At 46.2% G+C, this 14,911-nt stretch overlaps 14 non-coding genes across 14 annotated transcripts; 9 read left to right on the top strand and 5 right to left on the bottom strand.

Moving 5' to 3' along the window:
* The first annotated feature begins 111 nt into the window (after positions 1-111).
* On the top strand, positions 112-182 carry TRNAG-GCC (transfer RNA glycine (anticodon GCC)). The gene has a single exon. It is a non-coding gene; the product is annotated as a tRNA-Gly (tRNA).
* A 1,343-nt stretch (positions 183-1,525) lies between these two features.
* On the bottom strand, positions 1,526-1,598 carry TRNAK-CUU (transfer RNA lysine (anticodon CUU)). Its single transcript has one exon. It is a non-coding gene; the product is annotated as a tRNA-Lys (tRNA).
* Positions 1,599-1,732: 134 nt separating this feature from the next.
* TRNAG-GCC (transfer RNA glycine (anticodon GCC)) lies at positions 1,733-1,803 on the top strand. Its single transcript has one exon. It is a non-coding gene; the product is annotated as a tRNA-Gly (tRNA).
* Positions 1,804-3,353: 1,550 nt separating this feature from the next.
* TRNAG-GCC (transfer RNA glycine (anticodon GCC)) lies at positions 3,354-3,424 on the top strand. The gene has a single exon. It is a non-coding gene; the product is annotated as a tRNA-Gly (tRNA).
* Positions 3,425-4,760: 1,336 nt separating this feature from the next.
* On the bottom strand, positions 4,761-4,833 carry TRNAK-CUU (transfer RNA lysine (anticodon CUU)). Its single transcript has one exon. It is a non-coding gene; the product is annotated as a tRNA-Lys (tRNA).
* A 134-nt stretch (positions 4,834-4,967) lies between these two features.
* TRNAG-GCC (transfer RNA glycine (anticodon GCC)) lies at positions 4,968-5,038 on the top strand. Its single transcript has one exon. It is a non-coding gene; the product is annotated as a tRNA-Gly (tRNA).
* A 1,343-nt stretch (positions 5,039-6,381) lies between these two features.
* On the bottom strand, positions 6,382-6,454 carry TRNAK-CUU (transfer RNA lysine (anticodon CUU)). Its single transcript has one exon. It is a non-coding gene; the product is annotated as a tRNA-Lys (tRNA).
* A 134-nt stretch (positions 6,455-6,588) lies between these two features.
* On the top strand, positions 6,589-6,659 carry TRNAG-GCC (transfer RNA glycine (anticodon GCC)). The gene has a single exon. It is a non-coding gene; the product is annotated as a tRNA-Gly (tRNA).
* A 3,171-nt stretch (positions 6,660-9,830) lies between these two features.
* Positions 9,831-9,901, top strand: TRNAG-GCC (transfer RNA glycine (anticodon GCC)). Its single transcript has one exon. It is a non-coding gene; the product is annotated as a tRNA-Gly (tRNA).
* Positions 9,902-11,244: 1,343 nt separating this feature from the next.
* On the bottom strand, positions 11,245-11,317 carry TRNAK-CUU (transfer RNA lysine (anticodon CUU)). The gene has a single exon. It is a non-coding gene; the product is annotated as a tRNA-Lys (tRNA).
* Positions 11,318-11,451: 134 nt separating this feature from the next.
* TRNAG-GCC (transfer RNA glycine (anticodon GCC)) lies at positions 11,452-11,522 on the top strand. The gene has a single exon. It is a non-coding gene; the product is annotated as a tRNA-Gly (tRNA).
* A 1,550-nt stretch (positions 11,523-13,072) lies between these two features.
* Positions 13,073-13,143, top strand: TRNAG-GCC (transfer RNA glycine (anticodon GCC)). The gene has a single exon. It is a non-coding gene; the product is annotated as a tRNA-Gly (tRNA).
* Positions 13,144-14,486: 1,343 nt separating this feature from the next.
* TRNAK-CUU (transfer RNA lysine (anticodon CUU)) lies at positions 14,487-14,559 on the bottom strand. Its single transcript has one exon. It is a non-coding gene; the product is annotated as a tRNA-Lys (tRNA).
* Positions 14,560-14,693: 134 nt separating this feature from the next.
* TRNAG-GCC (transfer RNA glycine (anticodon GCC)) lies at positions 14,694-14,764 on the top strand. Its single transcript has one exon. It is a non-coding gene; the product is annotated as a tRNA-Gly (tRNA).
* Positions 14,765-14,911: the final 147 nt, after the last annotated feature.

Here is a 14,911-nt window from a genome sequence, read left to right as displayed (position 1 = left end):
AAAAATTGCAAAATGGCGCCAGCCTCACCTTTGCCATCCGCACAGAAGAAGGCAATCTTGTATGGCCTGATTTGGCTGGCCACGTTTTTCAGCACCGAGCAACAGGGCAAGGCATTGGTGGTTCAGTGGTAGAATTCTTGCCTGCCACGCGGGAGGCCCGGGTTCGATTCCCGGCCAATGCAAATGCTAGGATTTTGGCACACCTCCACACTTTGCACTTCTCAAGCTTAAGACATCTCTGCAGGCCAGAAGCCATTTAAGGACATTTGCAAGAGTCACCGTGGCACTTGGCCACAGTGCTGGCTGACAGTCGAGAAGAGGGACCCTAGTACCCAGCAAACATGACTCTAAGACACACAAGTTAAAGCAGCCTTGGGACACTTGCGTGCCCAAAGGCCTTGCATGTCTTCTAGCAGTGCCAGTGACGTGCAGCATCTCTCCCTCTCCAGTACTCACCTATTAGGCTTCTTTTTAACTGTCTAGAAAAGCCTCGGAAATGCCAAGTCAGCAGCATCTGCTCATCTGGTGTTGTTTTACAACTTTTTGCCTTGTTGTCTTTGCACTCTACTCAGGGCCTTGCTCAAATTTGGAGCGTTCTCTCTAGGCCCTTATTCATTCTACTTTTGTCCTGAGTTTTCTCACAGTAGATGTTGAGATGTTGTGTCAGCTTACCTACAACTTGCTTTCCCAGCACCTAGCAATTAAGAAAACATACTAAAAGTACAGAAAAAAAAGTAGTAACAAACTTAAGTCAAATGAAAGCAACCACTTTTTTTGCTTGCCGGGACTGAAAGGCTTTTTGGTTTGTAACTTTTGTTGGGAAGTACCTCATCTAAAAACAAGTTAAGGGAAAGAGCAACTTCCTTTTTTTCAATCCTCTCAGCTAAATCTCAGGCCGTGTGCAGAGTGCCCTCCTCATACTGCTATGTGAGCACCTTTGGAGTGCAAAGCCTAATACACACCATACCAATGCCTGTCAGATAGATGGGTCGAACAGATGATTTCCGGCAGGTCCGATCTGATTTCCGATCGTTTTTCTGATGGATTTGCATAGTAGTGATCGGAAATCCGAACGGAAATCCGATCGTGTCTGTCGGAAAAGATCTATCGGCCCATCTATCTGATGGGGAATTGCATGGTGTGCACCAGGCATACGAGAATGAGTATCTTTCAGGTGGTTGTTCCTTGTCAAGTGATTGATTGTAAGTCTCTCCTTGACAAAAGGACTGGAGTAAAGCCAACGGAAATCTGGGAAAAGCAGATAAGAAAAGTAGTATAGGAAAGATGAGTAAGATTGTAAGAAGGAGTGTTTTTCTCTTTCTTGGGGTGGTGAAGCACTTTTGCTGAAAAGTTGTTAAAAGAGGTTGTGTGAGTAAAAGTGAAGGGGAAAGCTGAGATGACATTTTCGTTTGTTAGCAAAGGGAGTGGGGAGTGGCATGTGAAAGAGGAAGTGATGGCCTGGTGATGGTTTGTAATCGTTTTGGAGGAGCTCTGCCTAGTAGAAAGTAAAAGGAGAAGCTTTGATCGCCCAACGTGGGGCTCGAACCCACGACCCTGAGATTAAGAGTCTCATGCTCTACCGACTGAGCTAGCCGGGCTTGCTTGCTTGAGCTGAAATGTCAAAAATTGCAAAATGGCGCCAGCCTCACCTTTGCCATCCGCACAGAAGAAGGCAATCTTGTATGGCCTGATTTGGCTGGCCACGTTTTTCAGCACCGAGCAACAGGGCAAGGCATTGGTGGTTCAGTGGTAGAATTCTCGCCTGCCACGCGGGAGGCCCGGGTTCGATTCCCGGCCAATGCAAATGCTAGGATTTTGGCACACCTCCACACTTTGCACTTCTCAAGCTTAAGACATCTCTGCAGGCCAGAAGCCATTTAAGGACATTTGCAAGAGTCACCGTGGCACTTGGCCACAGTGCTGGCTGACAGTCGAGAAGAGGGACCCTAGTACCCAGCAAACATGACTCTAAGACACACAAGTTAAAGCAGCCTTGGGACACTTGCGTGCCCAAAGGCCTTGCATGTCTTCTAGCAGTGCCAGTGACGTGCAGCATCTCTCCCTCTCCAGTACTCACCTATTAGGCTTCTTTTTAACTGTCTAGAAAAGCCTCGGAAATGCCAAGTCAGCAGCATCTGCTCATCTGGTGTTGTTTTACAACTTTTTGCCTTGTTGTCTTTGCACTCTACTCAGGGCCTTGCTCAAATTTGGAGCGTTCTCTCTAGGCCCTTATTCATTCTACTTTTGTCCTGAGTTTTCTCACAGTAGATGTTGAGATGTTGTGTCAGCTTACCTACAACTTGCTTTCCCAGCACCTAGCAATTAAGAAAACATACTAAAAGTACAGAAAAAAAAGTAGTAACAAACTTAAGTCAAATGAAAGCAACCACTTTTTTTGCTTGCCGGGACTGAAAGGCTTTTTGGTTTGTAACTTTTGTTGGGAAGTACCTCATCTAAAAACAAGTTAAGGGAAAGAGCAACTTCCTTTTTTTCAATCCTCTCAGCTAAATCTCAGGCCGTGTGCAGAGTGCCCTCCTCATACTGCTATGTGAGCACCTTTGGAGTGCAAAGCCTAATACACACCATACCAATGCCTGTCAGATAGATGGGTCGAACAGATGATTTCCGGCAGGTCCGATCTGATTTCCGATCGTTTTTCTGATGGATTTGCATAGTAGTGATCGGAAATCCGAACGGAAATCCGATCGTGTCTGTCGGAAAAGATCTATCGGCCCATCTATCTGATGGGGAATTGCATGGTGTGCACCAGGCATACGAGAATGAGTATCTTTCAGGTGGTTGTTCCTTGTCAAGTGATTGATTGTAAGTCTCTCCTTGACAAAAGGACTGGAGTAAAGCCAACGGAAATCTGGGAAAAGCAGATAAGAAAAGTAGTATAGGAAAGATGAGTAAGATTGTAAGAAGGAGTGTTTTTCTCTTTCTTGGGGTGGTGAAGCACTTTTGCTGAAAAGTTGTTAAAAGAGGTTGTGTGAGTAAAAGTGAAGGGGAAAGCTGAGATGACATTTTCGTTTGTTAGCAAAGAAAGTGGGGAGTGGCATGTGAAAGAGGAAGTGATGGCCTGGTGATGGTTTGTAATCGTTTTGGAGGAGCTCTGCCTAGTAGAAAGTAAAAGGAGAAGCTTTGATCGCCCAACATGGGGCTCGAACCCACGACCCTGAGATTAAGAGTCTCATGCTCTACCGACTGAGCTAGCCAGGCTTGCTTGCTTGAGCTGAAATGTCAAAAATTGCAAAATGGCGCCAGCCTCACCTTTGCCATCCGCACAGAAGAAGGCAATCTTGTATGGCCTGATTTGGCTGGCCACGTTTTTCAGCACCGAGCAACAGGGCAAGGCATTGGTGGTTCAGTGGTAGAATTCTCGCCTGCCACGCGGGAGGCCCGGGTTCGATTCCCGGCCAATGCAAATGCTAGGATTTTGGCACACCTCCACACTTTGCACTTCTCAAGCTTAAGACATCTCTGCAGGCCAGAAGCCATTTAAGGACATTTGCAAGAGTCACCGTGGCACTTGGCCACAGTGCTGGCTGACAGTCGAGAAGAGGGACCCTAGTACCCAGCAAACATGACTCTAAGACACACAAGTTAAAGCAGCCTTGGGACACTTGCGTGCCCAAAGGCCTTGCATGTCTTCTAGCAGTGCCAGTGACGTGCAGCATCTCTCCCTCTCCAGTACTCACCTATTAGGCTTCTTTTTAACTGTCTAGAAAAGCCTCGGAAATGCCAAGTCAGCAGCATCTGCTCATCTGGTGTTGTTTTACAACTTTTTGCCTTGTTGTCTTTGCACTCTACTCAGGGCCTTGCTCAAATTTGGAGCGTTCTCTCTAGGCCCTCATTCATTCTACTTTTGTCCTGAGTTTTCTCACAGTAGATGTTGAGATGTTGTGTCAGCTTACCTACAACTTGCTTTCCCAGCACCTAGCAATTAAGAAAACATACTAAAAGTACAGAAAAAAAAGTAGTAACAAACTTAAGTCAAATGAAAGCAACCACTTTTTTTGCTTGCCGGGACTGAAAGGCTTTTTGGTTTGTAACTTTTGTTGGGAAGTACCTCATCTAAAAACAAGTTAAGGGAAAGAGCAACTTCCTTTTTTTCAATCCTCTCAGCTAAATCTCAGGCCGTGTGCAGAGTGCCCTCCTCATACTGCTATGTGAGCACCTTTGGAGTGCAAAGCCTAATACACACCATACCAATGCCTGTCAGATAGATGGGTCGAACAGATGATTTCCGGCAGGTCCGATCTGATTTCCGATCGTTTTTCTGATGGATTTGCATAGTAGTGATCGGAAATCCGAACGGAAATCCGATCGTGTCTGTCGGAAAGGATCTATCGGCCCATCTATCTGATGGGGAATTGCATGGTGTGCACCAGGCATACGAGAATGAGTATCTTTCAGGTGGTTGTTCCTTGTCAAGTGATTGATTGTAAGTCTCTCCTTGACAAAAGGACTGGAGTAAAGCCAACGGAAATCTGGGAAAAGCAGATAAGAAAAGTAGTATAGGAAAGATGAGTAAGATTGTAAGAAGGAGTGTTTTTCTCTTTCTTGGGGTGGTGAAGCACTTTTGCTGAAAAGTTGTTAAAAGAGGTTGTGTGAGTAAAAGTGAAGGGGAAAGCTGAGATGACATTTTCGTTTGTTAGCAAAGGGAGTGGCATGTGAAAGAGGAAGTGATGGCCTGGTGATGGTTTGTAATCGTTTTGGAGGAGCTCTGCCTAGTAGAAAGTAAAAGGAGAAGCTTTGATCGCCCAACGTGGGGCTCGAACCCACGACCCTGAGATTAAGAGTCTCATGCTCTACCGACTGAGCTAGCCGGGCTTGCTTGCTTGAGCTGAAATGTCAAAAATTGCAAAATGGCGCCAGCCTCACCTTTGCCATCCGCACAGAAGAAGGCAATCTTGTATGGCCTGATTTGGCTGGCCACGTTTTTCAGCACCGAGCAACAGGGCAAGGCATTGGTGGTTCAGTGGTAGAATTCTCGCCTGCCACGCGGGAGGCCCGGGTTCGATTCCCGGCCAATGCAAATGCTAGGATTTTGGCACACCTCCACACTTTGCACTTCTCAAGCTTAAGACATCTCTGCAGGCCAGAAGCCATTTAAGGACATTTGCAAGAGTCACCGTGGCACTTGGCCACAGTGCTGGCTGACAGTCGAGAAGAGGGACCCTAGTACCCAGCAAACATGACTCTAAGACACACAAGTTAAAGCAGCCTTGGGACACTTGCGTGCCCAAAGGCCTTGCATGTCTTCTAGCAGTGCCAGTGACGTGCAGCATCTCTCCCTCTCCAGTACTCACCTATTAGGCTTCTTTTTAACTGTCTAGAAAAGCCTCGGAAATGCCAAGTCAGCAGCATCTGCTCATCTGGTGTTGTTTTACAACTTTTTGCCTTGTTGTCTTTGCACTCTACTCAGGGCCTTGCTCAAATTTGGAGCGTTCTCTCTAGGCCCTCATTCATTCTACTTTTGTCCTGAGTTTTCTCACAGTAGATGTTGAGATGTTGTGTCAGCTTACCTACAACTTGCTTTCCCAGCACCTAGCAATTAAGAAAACATACTAAAAGTACAGAAAAAAAAGTAGTAACAAACTTAAGTCAAATGAAAGCAACCACTTTTTTTGCTTGCCGGGACTGAAAGGCTTTTTGGTTTGTAACTTTTGTTGGGAAGTACCTCATCTAAAAACAAGTTAAGGGAAAGAGCAACTTCCTTTTTTTCAATCCTCTCAGCTAAATCTCAGGCCGTGTGCAGAGTGCCCTCCTCATACTGCTATGTGAGCACCTTTGGAGTGCAAAGCCTAATACACACCATACCAATGCCTGTCAGATAGATGGGTCGAACAGATGATTTCCGGCAGGTCCGATCTGATTTCCGATCGTTTTTCTGATGGATTTGCATAGTAGTGATCGGAAATCCGAACGGAAATCCGATCGTGTCTGTCGGAAAGGATCTATCGGCCCATCTATCTGATGGGGAATTGCATGGTGTGCACCAGGCATACGAGAATGAGTATCTTTCAGGTGGTTGTTCCTTGTCAAGTGATTGATTGTAAGTCTCTCCTTGACAAAAGGACTGGAGTAAAGCCAACGGAAATCTGGGAAAAGCAGATAAGAAAAGTAGTATAGGAAAGATGAGTAAGATTGTAAGAAGGAGTGTTTTTCTCTTTCTTGGGGTGGTGAAGCACTTTTGCTGAAAAGTTGTTAAAAGAGGTTGTGTGAGTAAAAGTGAAGGGGAAAGCTGAGATGACATTTTCGTTTGTTAGCAAAGGGAGTGGGGAGTGGCATGTGAAAGAGGAAGTGATGGCCTGGTGATGGTTTGTAATCGTTTTGGAGGAGCTCTGCCTAGTAGAAAGTAAAAGGAGAAGCTTTGATCGCCCAACGTGGGGCTCGAACCCACGACCCTGAGATTAAGAGTCTCATGCTCTACCGACTGAGCTAGCCGGGCTTGCTTGCTTGAGCTGAAATGTCAAAAATTGCAAAATGGCGCCAGCCTCACCTTTGCCATCCGCACAGAAGAAGGCAATCTTGTATGGCCTGATTTGGCTGGCCACGTTTTTCAGCACCGAGCAACAGGGCAAGGCATTGGTGGTTCAGTGGTAGAATTCTCGCCTGCCACGCGGGAGGCCCGGGTTCGATTCCCGGCCAATGCAAATGCTAGGATTTTGGCACACCTCCACACTTTGCACTTCTCAAGCTTAAGACATCTCTGCAGGCCAGAAGCCATTTAAGGACATTTGCAAGAGTCACCGTGGCACTTGGCCACAGTGCTGGCTGACAGTCGAGAAGAGGGACCCTAGTACCCAGCAAACATGACTCTAAGACACACAAGTTAAAGCAGCCTTGGGACACTTGCGTGCCCAAAGGCCTTGCATGTCTTCTAGCAGTGCCAGTGACGTGCAGCATCTCTCCCTCTCCAGTACTCACCTATTAGGCTTCTTTTTAACTGTCTAGAAAAGCCTCGGAAATGCCAAGTCAGCAGCATCTGCTCATCTGGTGTTGTTTTACAACTTTTTGCCTTGTTGTCTTTGCACTCTACTCAGGGCCTTGCTCAAATTTGGAGCGTTCTCTCTAGGCCCTCATTCATTCTACTTTTGTCCTGAGTTTTCTCACAGTAGATGTTGAGATGTTGTGTCAGCTTACCTACAACTTGCTTTCCCAGCACCTAGCAATTAAGAAAACATACTAAAAGTACAGAAAAAAAAGTAGTAACAAACTTAAGTCAAATGAAAGCAACCACTTTTTTTGCTTGCCGGGACTGAAAGGCTTTTTGGTTTGTAACTTTTGTTGGGAAGTACCTCATCTAAAAACAAGTTAAGGGAAAGAGCAACTTCCTTTTTTTCAATCCTCTCAGCTAAATCTCAGGCCGTGTGCAGAGTGCCCTCCTCATACTGCTATGTGAGCACCTTTGGAGTGCAAAGCCTAATACACACCATACCAATGCCTGTCAGATAGATGGGTCGAACAGATGATTTCCGGCAGGTCCGATCTGATTTCCGATCGTTTTTCTGATGGATTTGCATAGTAGTGATCGGAAATCCGAACGGAAATCCGATCGTGTCTGTCGGAAAAGATCTATCGGCCCATCTATCTGATGGGGAATTGCATGGTGTGCACCAGGCATACGAGAATGAGTATCTTTCAGGTGGTTGTTCCTTGTCAAGTGATTGATTGTAAGTCTCTCCTTGACAAAAGGACTGGAGTAAAGCCAATGGAAATCTGGGAAAAGCAGATAAGAAAAGTAGTATAGGAAAGATGAGTAAGATTGTAAGAAGGAGTCTTTTTCTCTTTCTTGGGGTGGTGAAGCACTTTTGCTGAAAAGTTGTTAAAAGAGGTTGTGTGAGTAAAAGTGAAGGGGAAAGCTGAGATGACATTTTCGTTTGTTAGCAAAGGGAGTGGGGAGTGGCATGTGAAAGAGGAAGTGATGGCCTGGTGATGGTTTGTAATCGTTTTGGAGGAGCTCTGCCTAGTAGAAAGTAAAAGGAGAAGCTTTGATCGCCCAACATGGGGCTCGAACCCACGACCCTGAGATTAAGAGTCTCATGCTCTACCGACTGAGCTAGCCAGGCTTGCTTGCTTGAGCTGAAATGTCAAAAATTGCAAAATGGCGCCAGCCTCACCTTTGCCATCCGCACAGAAGAAGGCAATCTTGTATGGCCTGATTTGGCTGGCCACGTTTTTCAGCACCGAGCAACAGGGCAAGGCATTGGTGGTTCAGTGGTAGAATTCTTGCCTGCCACGCGGGAGGCCCTGGTTCGATTCCCGGCCAATGCAAATGCTAGGATTTTGGCACACCTCCACACTTTGCACTTCTCAAGCTTAAGACATCTCTGCAGGCCAGAAGCCATTTAAGGACATTTGCAAGAGTCACCGTGGCACTTGGCCACAGTGCTGGCTGACAGTCGAGAAGAGGGACCCTAGTACCCAGCAAACATGACTCTAAGACACACAAGTTAAAGCAGCCTTGGGACACTTGCGTGCCCAAAGGCCTTGCATGTCTTCTAGCAGTGCCAGTGACGTGCAGCATCTCTCCCTCTCCAGTACTCACCTATTAGGCTTCTTTTTAACTGTCTAGAAAAGCCTCGGAAATGCCAAGTCAGCAGCATCTGCTCATCTGGTGTTGTTTTACAACTTTTTGCCTTGTTGTCTTTGCACTCTACTCAGGGCCTTGCTCAAATTTGGAGCGTTCTCTCTAGGCCCTTATTCATTCTACTTTTGTCCTGAGTTTTCTCACAGTAGATGTTGAGATGTTGTGTCAGCTTACCTACAACTTGCTTTCCCAGCACCTAGCAATTAAGAAAACATACTAAAAGTACAGAAAAAAAAGTAGTAACAAACTTAAGTCAAATGAAAGCAACCACTTTTTTTGCTTGCCGGGACTGAAAGGCTTTTTGGTTTGTAACTTTTGTTGGGAAGTACCTCATCTAAAAACAAGTTAAGGGAAAGAGCAACTTCCTTTTTTTCAATCCTCTCAGCTAAATCTCAGGCCGTGTGCAGAGTGCCCTCCTCATACTGCTATGTGAGCACCTTTGGAGTGCAAAGCCTAATACACACCATACCAATGCCTGTCAGATAGATGGGTCGAACAGATGATTTCCGGCAGGTCCGATCTGATTTCTGATCGTTTTTCTGATGGATTTGCATAGTAGTGATCGGAAATCCGAACGGAAATCCGATCGTGTCTGTCGGAAAAGATCTATCGGCCCATCTATCTGATGGGGAATTGCATGGTGTGCACCAGGCATACGAGAATGAGTATCTTTCAGGTGGTTGTTCCTTGTCAAGTGATTGATTGTAAGTCTCTCCTTGACAAAAGGACTGGAGTAAAGCCAACGGAAATCTGGGAAAAGCAGATAAGAAAAGTAGTATAGGAAAGATGAGTAAGATTGTAAGAAGGAGTGTTTTTCTCTTTCTTGGGGTGGTGAAGCACTTTTGCTGAAAAGTTGTTAAAAGAGGTTGTGTGAGTAAAAGTGAAGGGGAAAGCTGAGATGACATTTTCGTTTGTTAGCAAAGGGAGTGGGGAGTGGCATGTGAAAGAGGAAGTGATGGCCTGGTGATGGTTTGTAATCGTTTTGGAGGAGCTCTGCCTAGTAGAAAGTAAAAGGAGAAGCTTTGATCGCCCAATGTGGGGCTCGAACCCACGACCCTGAGATTAAGAGTCTCATGCTCTACCGACTGAGCTAGCCGGGCTTGCTTGCTTGAGCTGAAATGTCAAAAATTGCAAAATGGCGCCAGCCTCACCTTTGCCATCCGCACAGAAGAAGGCAATCTTGTATGGCCTGATTTGGCTGGCCACGTTTTTCAGCACCGAGCAACAGGGCAAGGCATTGGTGGTTCAGTGGTAGAATTCTCGCCTGCCACGCGGGAGGCCCGGGTTCGATTCCCGGCCAATGCAAATGCTAGGATTTTGGCACACCTCCACACTTTGCACTTCTCAAGCTTAAGACATCTCTGCAGGCCAGAAGCCATTTAAGGACATTTGCAAGAGTCACCGTGGCACTTGGCCACAGTGCTGGCTGACAGTCGAGAAGAGGGACCCTAGTACCCAGCAAACATGACTCTAAGACACACAAGTTAAAGCAGCCTTGGGACACTTGCGTGCCCAAAGGCCTTGCATGTCTTCTAGCAGTGCCAGTGACGTGCAGCATCTCTCCCTCTCCAGTACTCACCTATTAGGCTTCTTTTTAACTGTCTAGAAAAGCCTCGGAAATGCCAAGTCAGCAGCATCTGCTCATCTGGTGTTGTTTTACAACTTTTTGCCTTGTTGTCTTTGCACTCTACTCAGGGCCTTGCTCAAATTTGGAGCGTTCTCTCTAGGCCCTCATTCATTCTACTTTTGTCCTGAGTTTTCTCACAGTAGATGTTGAGATGTTGTGTCAGCTTACCTACAACTTGCTTTCCCAGCACCTAGCAATTAAGAAAACATACTAAAAGTACAGAAAAAAAAGTAGTAACAAACTTAAGTCAAATGAAAGCAACCACTTTTTTTGCTTGCCGGGACTGAAAGGCTTTTTGGTTTGTAACTTTTGTTGGGAAGTACCTCATCTAAAAACAAGTTAAGGGAAAGAGCAACTTCCTTTTTTTCAATCCTCTCAGCTAAATCTCAGGCCGTGTGCAGAGTGCCCTCCTCATACTGCTATGTGAGCACCTTTGGAGTGCAAAGCCTAATACACACCATACCAATGCCTGTCAGATAGATGGGTCGAACAGATGATTTCCGGCAGGTCCGATCTGATTTCCGATCGTTTTTCTGATGGATTTGCATAGTAGTGATCGGAAATCCGAACGGAAATCCGATCGTGTCTGTCGGAAAGGATCTATCGGCCCATCTATCTGATGGGGAATTGCATGGTGTGCACCAGGCATACGAGAATGAGTATCTTTCAGGTGGTTGTTCCTTGTCAAGTGATTGATTGTAAGTCTCTCCTTGACAAAAGGACTGGAGTAAAGCCAACGGAAATCTGGGAAAAGCAGATAAGAAAAGTAGTATAGGAAAGATGAGTAAGATTGTAAGAAGGAGTGTTTTTCTCTTTCTTGGGGTGGTGAAGCACTTTTGCTGAAAAGTTGTTAAAAGAGGTTGTGTGAGTAAAAGTGAAGGGGAAAGCTGAGATGACATTTTCGTTTGTTAGCAAAGGGAGTGGGGAGTGGCATGTGAAAGAGGAAGTGATGGCCTGGTGATGGTTTGTAATCGTTTTGGAGGAGCTCTGCCTAGTAGAAAGTAAAAGGAGAAGCTTTGATCGCCCAACGTGGGGCTCGAACCCACGACCCTGAGATTAAGAGTCTCATGCTCTACCGACTGAGCTAGCCGGGCTTGCTTGCTTGAGCTGAAATGTCAAAAATTGCAAAATGGCGCCAGCCTCACCTTTGCCATCCGCACAGAAGAAGGCAATCTTGTATGGCCTGATTTGGCTGGCCACGTTTTTCAGCACCGAGCAACAGGGCAAGGCATTGGTGGTTCAGTGGTAGAATTCTCGCCTGCCACGCGGGAGGCCCGGGTTCGATTCCCGGCCAATGCAAATGCTAGGATTTTGGCACACCTCCACACTTTGCACTTCTCAAGCTTAAGACATCTCTGCAGGCCAGAAGCCATTTAAGGACATTTGCAAGAGTCACCGTGGCACTTGGCCACAGTGCTGGCTGACAGTCGAGAAGAGGGACCCTAGTACCCAGCAAACATGACTCTAAGACACACAAGTTAAAGCAGCCTTGGGACACTTGCGTGCCCAAAGGCCTTGCATGTCTTCTAGCAGTGCCAGTGACGTGCAGCATCTCTCCCTCTCCAGTACTCACCTATTAGGCTTCTTTTTAACTGTCTAGAAAAGCCTCGGAAATGCCAAGTCAGCAGCATCTGCTCATCTGGTGTTGTTTTACAACTTTTTGCCTTGTTGTCTTTGCACTCTACTCAGGGCCTTGCTCAAATTTGGAGCGTTCTCTCTAGGCCCTTATTCATTCTACTTTTGTCCTGAGTTTTCTCACAGTAGATGTTGAGATGTTGTGTCAGCTTACCTACAACTTGCTTTCCCAGCACCTAGCAATTAAGAAAACATACTAAAAGTACAGAAAAAAAAGTAGTAACAAACTTAAGTCAAATGAAAGCAACCACTTTTTTTGCTTGCCGGGACTGAAAGGCTTTTTGGTTTGTAACTTTTGTTGGGAAGTACCTCATCTAAAAACAAGTTAAGGGAAAGAGCAACTTCCTTTTTTTCAATCCTCTCAGCTAAATCTCAGGCCGTGTGCAGAGTGCCCTCCTCATACTGCTATGTGAGCACCTTTGGAGTGCAAAGCCTAATACACACCATACCAATGCCTGTCAGATAGATGGGTCGAACAGATGATTTCCGGCAGGTCCGATCTGATTTCCGATCGTTTTTCTGATGGATTTGCATAGTAGTGATCGGAAATCCGAACGGAAATCCGATCGTGTCTGTCGGAAAAGATCTATCGGCCCATCTATCTGATGGGGAATTGCATGGTGTGCACCAGGCATACGAGAATGAGTATCTTTCAGGTGGTTGTTCCTTGTCAAGTGATTGATTGTAAGTCTCTCCTTGACAAAAGGACTGGAGTAAAGCCAACGGAAATCTGGGAAAAGCAGATAAGAAAAGTAGTATAGGAAAGATGAGTAAGATTGTAAGAAGGAGTGTTTTTCTCTTTCTTGGGGTGGTGAAGCACTTTTGCTGAAAAGTTGTTAAAAGAGGTTGTGTGAGTAAAAGTGAAGGGGAAAGCTGAGATGACATTTTCGTTTGTTAGCAAAGAAAGTGGGGAGTGGCATGTGAAAGAGGAAGTGATGGCCTGGTGATGGTTTGTAATCGTTTTGGAGGAGCTCTGCCTAGTAGAAAGTAAAAGGAGAAGCTTTGATCGCCCAACATGGGGCTCGAACCCACGACCCTGAGATTAAGAGTCTCATGCTCTACCGACTGAGCTAGCCAGGCTTGCTTGCTTGAGCTGAAATGTCAAAAATTGCAAAATGGCGCCAGCCTCACCTTTGCCATCCGCACAGAAGAAGGCAATCTTGTATGGCCTGATTTGGCTGGCCACGTTTTTCAGCACCGAGCAACAGGGCAAGGCATTGGTGGTTCAGTGGTAGAATTCTCGCCTGCCACGCGGGAGGCCCGGGTTCGATTCCCGGCCAATGCAAATGCTAGGATTTTGGCACACCTCCACACTTTGCACTTCTCAAGCTTAAGACATCTCTGCAGGCCAGAAGCCATTTAAGGACATTTGCAAGAGTCACCGTGGCACTTGGCCACAGTGCTGGCTGACAGTCGAGAAGAGGGACCCTAGTACCCAGCAAACATGACTCTAAGACACACAAGTTAAAGCAGCCTTGGGACACTTGCGTGCCCAAAGGCCTTGCATGTCTTCTAGCAGTGCCAGTGACGTGCAGCATCTCTCCCTCTCCAGTACTCACCTATTAGGCTTCTTTTTAACTGTCTAGAAAAGCCTCGGAAATGCCAAGTCAGCAGCATCTGCTCATCTGGTGTTGTTTTACAACTTTTTGCCTTGTTGTCTTTGCACTCTACTCAGGGCCTTGCTCAAATTTGGAGCGTTCTCTCTAGGCCCTCATTCATTCTACTTTTGTCCTGAGTTTTCTCACAGTAGATGTTGAGATGTTGTGTCAGCTTACCTACAACTTGCTTTCCCAGCACCTAGCAATTAAGAAAACATACTAAAAGTACAGAAAAAAAAGTAGTAACAAACTTAAGTCAAATGAAAGCAACCACTTTTTTTGCTTGCCGGGACTGAAAGGCTTTTTGGTTTGTAACTTTTGTTGGGAAGTACCTCATCTAAAAACAAGTTAAGGGAAAGAGCAACTTCCTTTTTTTCAATCCTCTCAGCTAAATCTCAGGCCGTGTGCAGAGTGCCCTCCTCATACTGCTATGTGAGCACCTTTGGAGTGCAAAGCCTAATACACACCATACCAATGCCTGTCAGATAGATGGGTCGAACAGATGATTTCCGGCAGGTCCGATCTGATTTCCGATCGTTTTTCTGATGGATTTGCATAGTAGTGATCGGAAATCCGAACGGAAATCCGATCGTGTCTGTCGGAAAGGATCTATCGGCCCATCTATCTGATGGGGAATTGCATGGTGTGCACCAGGCATACGAGAATGAGTATCTTTCAGGTGGTTGTTCCTTGTCAAGTGATTGATTGTAAGTCTCTCCTTGACAAAAGGACTGGAGTAAAGCCAACGGAAATCTGGGAAAAGCAGATAAGAAAAGTAGTATAGGAAAGATGAGTAAGATTGTAAGAAGGAGTGTTTTTCTCTTTCTTGGGGTGGTGAAGCACTTTTGCTGAAAAGTTGTTAAAAGAGGTTGTGTGAGTAAAAGTGAAGGGGAAAGCTGAGATGACATTTTCGTTTGTTAGCAAAGGGAGTGGGGAGTGGCATGTGAAAGAGGAAGTGATGGCCTGGTGATGGTTTGTAATCGTTTTGGAGGAGCTCTGCCTAGTAGAAAGTAAAAGGAGAAGCTTTGATCGCCCAACGTGGGGCTCGAACCCACGACCCTGAGATTAAGAGTCTCATGCTCTACCGACTGAGCTAGCCGGGCTTGCTTGCTTGAGCTGAAATGTCAAAAATTGCAAAATGGCGCCAGCCTCACCTTTGCCATCCGCACAGAAGAAGGCAATCTTGTATGGCCTGATTTGGCTGGCCACGTTTTTCAGCACCGAGCAACAGGGCAAGGCATTGGTGGTTCAGTGGTAGAATTCTCGCCTGCCACGCGGGAGGCCCGGGTTCGATTCCCGGCCAATGCAAATGCTAGGATTTTGGCACACCTCCACACTTTGCACTTCTCAAGCTTAAGACATCTCTGCAGGCCAGAAGCCATTTAAGGACATTTGCAAGAGTCACCGTGGCACTTGGCCACAGTGCTGGCTGACAGTCGAGAAGAGGGACCCTAG

The sequence above is a fragment of the Hyperolius riggenbachi genome, chromosome 4 (assembly GCF_040937935.1).
Source record: "Hyperolius riggenbachi isolate aHypRig1 chromosome 4, aHypRig1.pri, whole genome shotgun sequence".
NCBI lineage: Eukaryota > Metazoa > Chordata > Amphibia > Anura > Hyperoliidae > Hyperolius > Hyperolius riggenbachi.
This window is presented reverse-complemented; position numbering and strand designations above follow the sequence as displayed.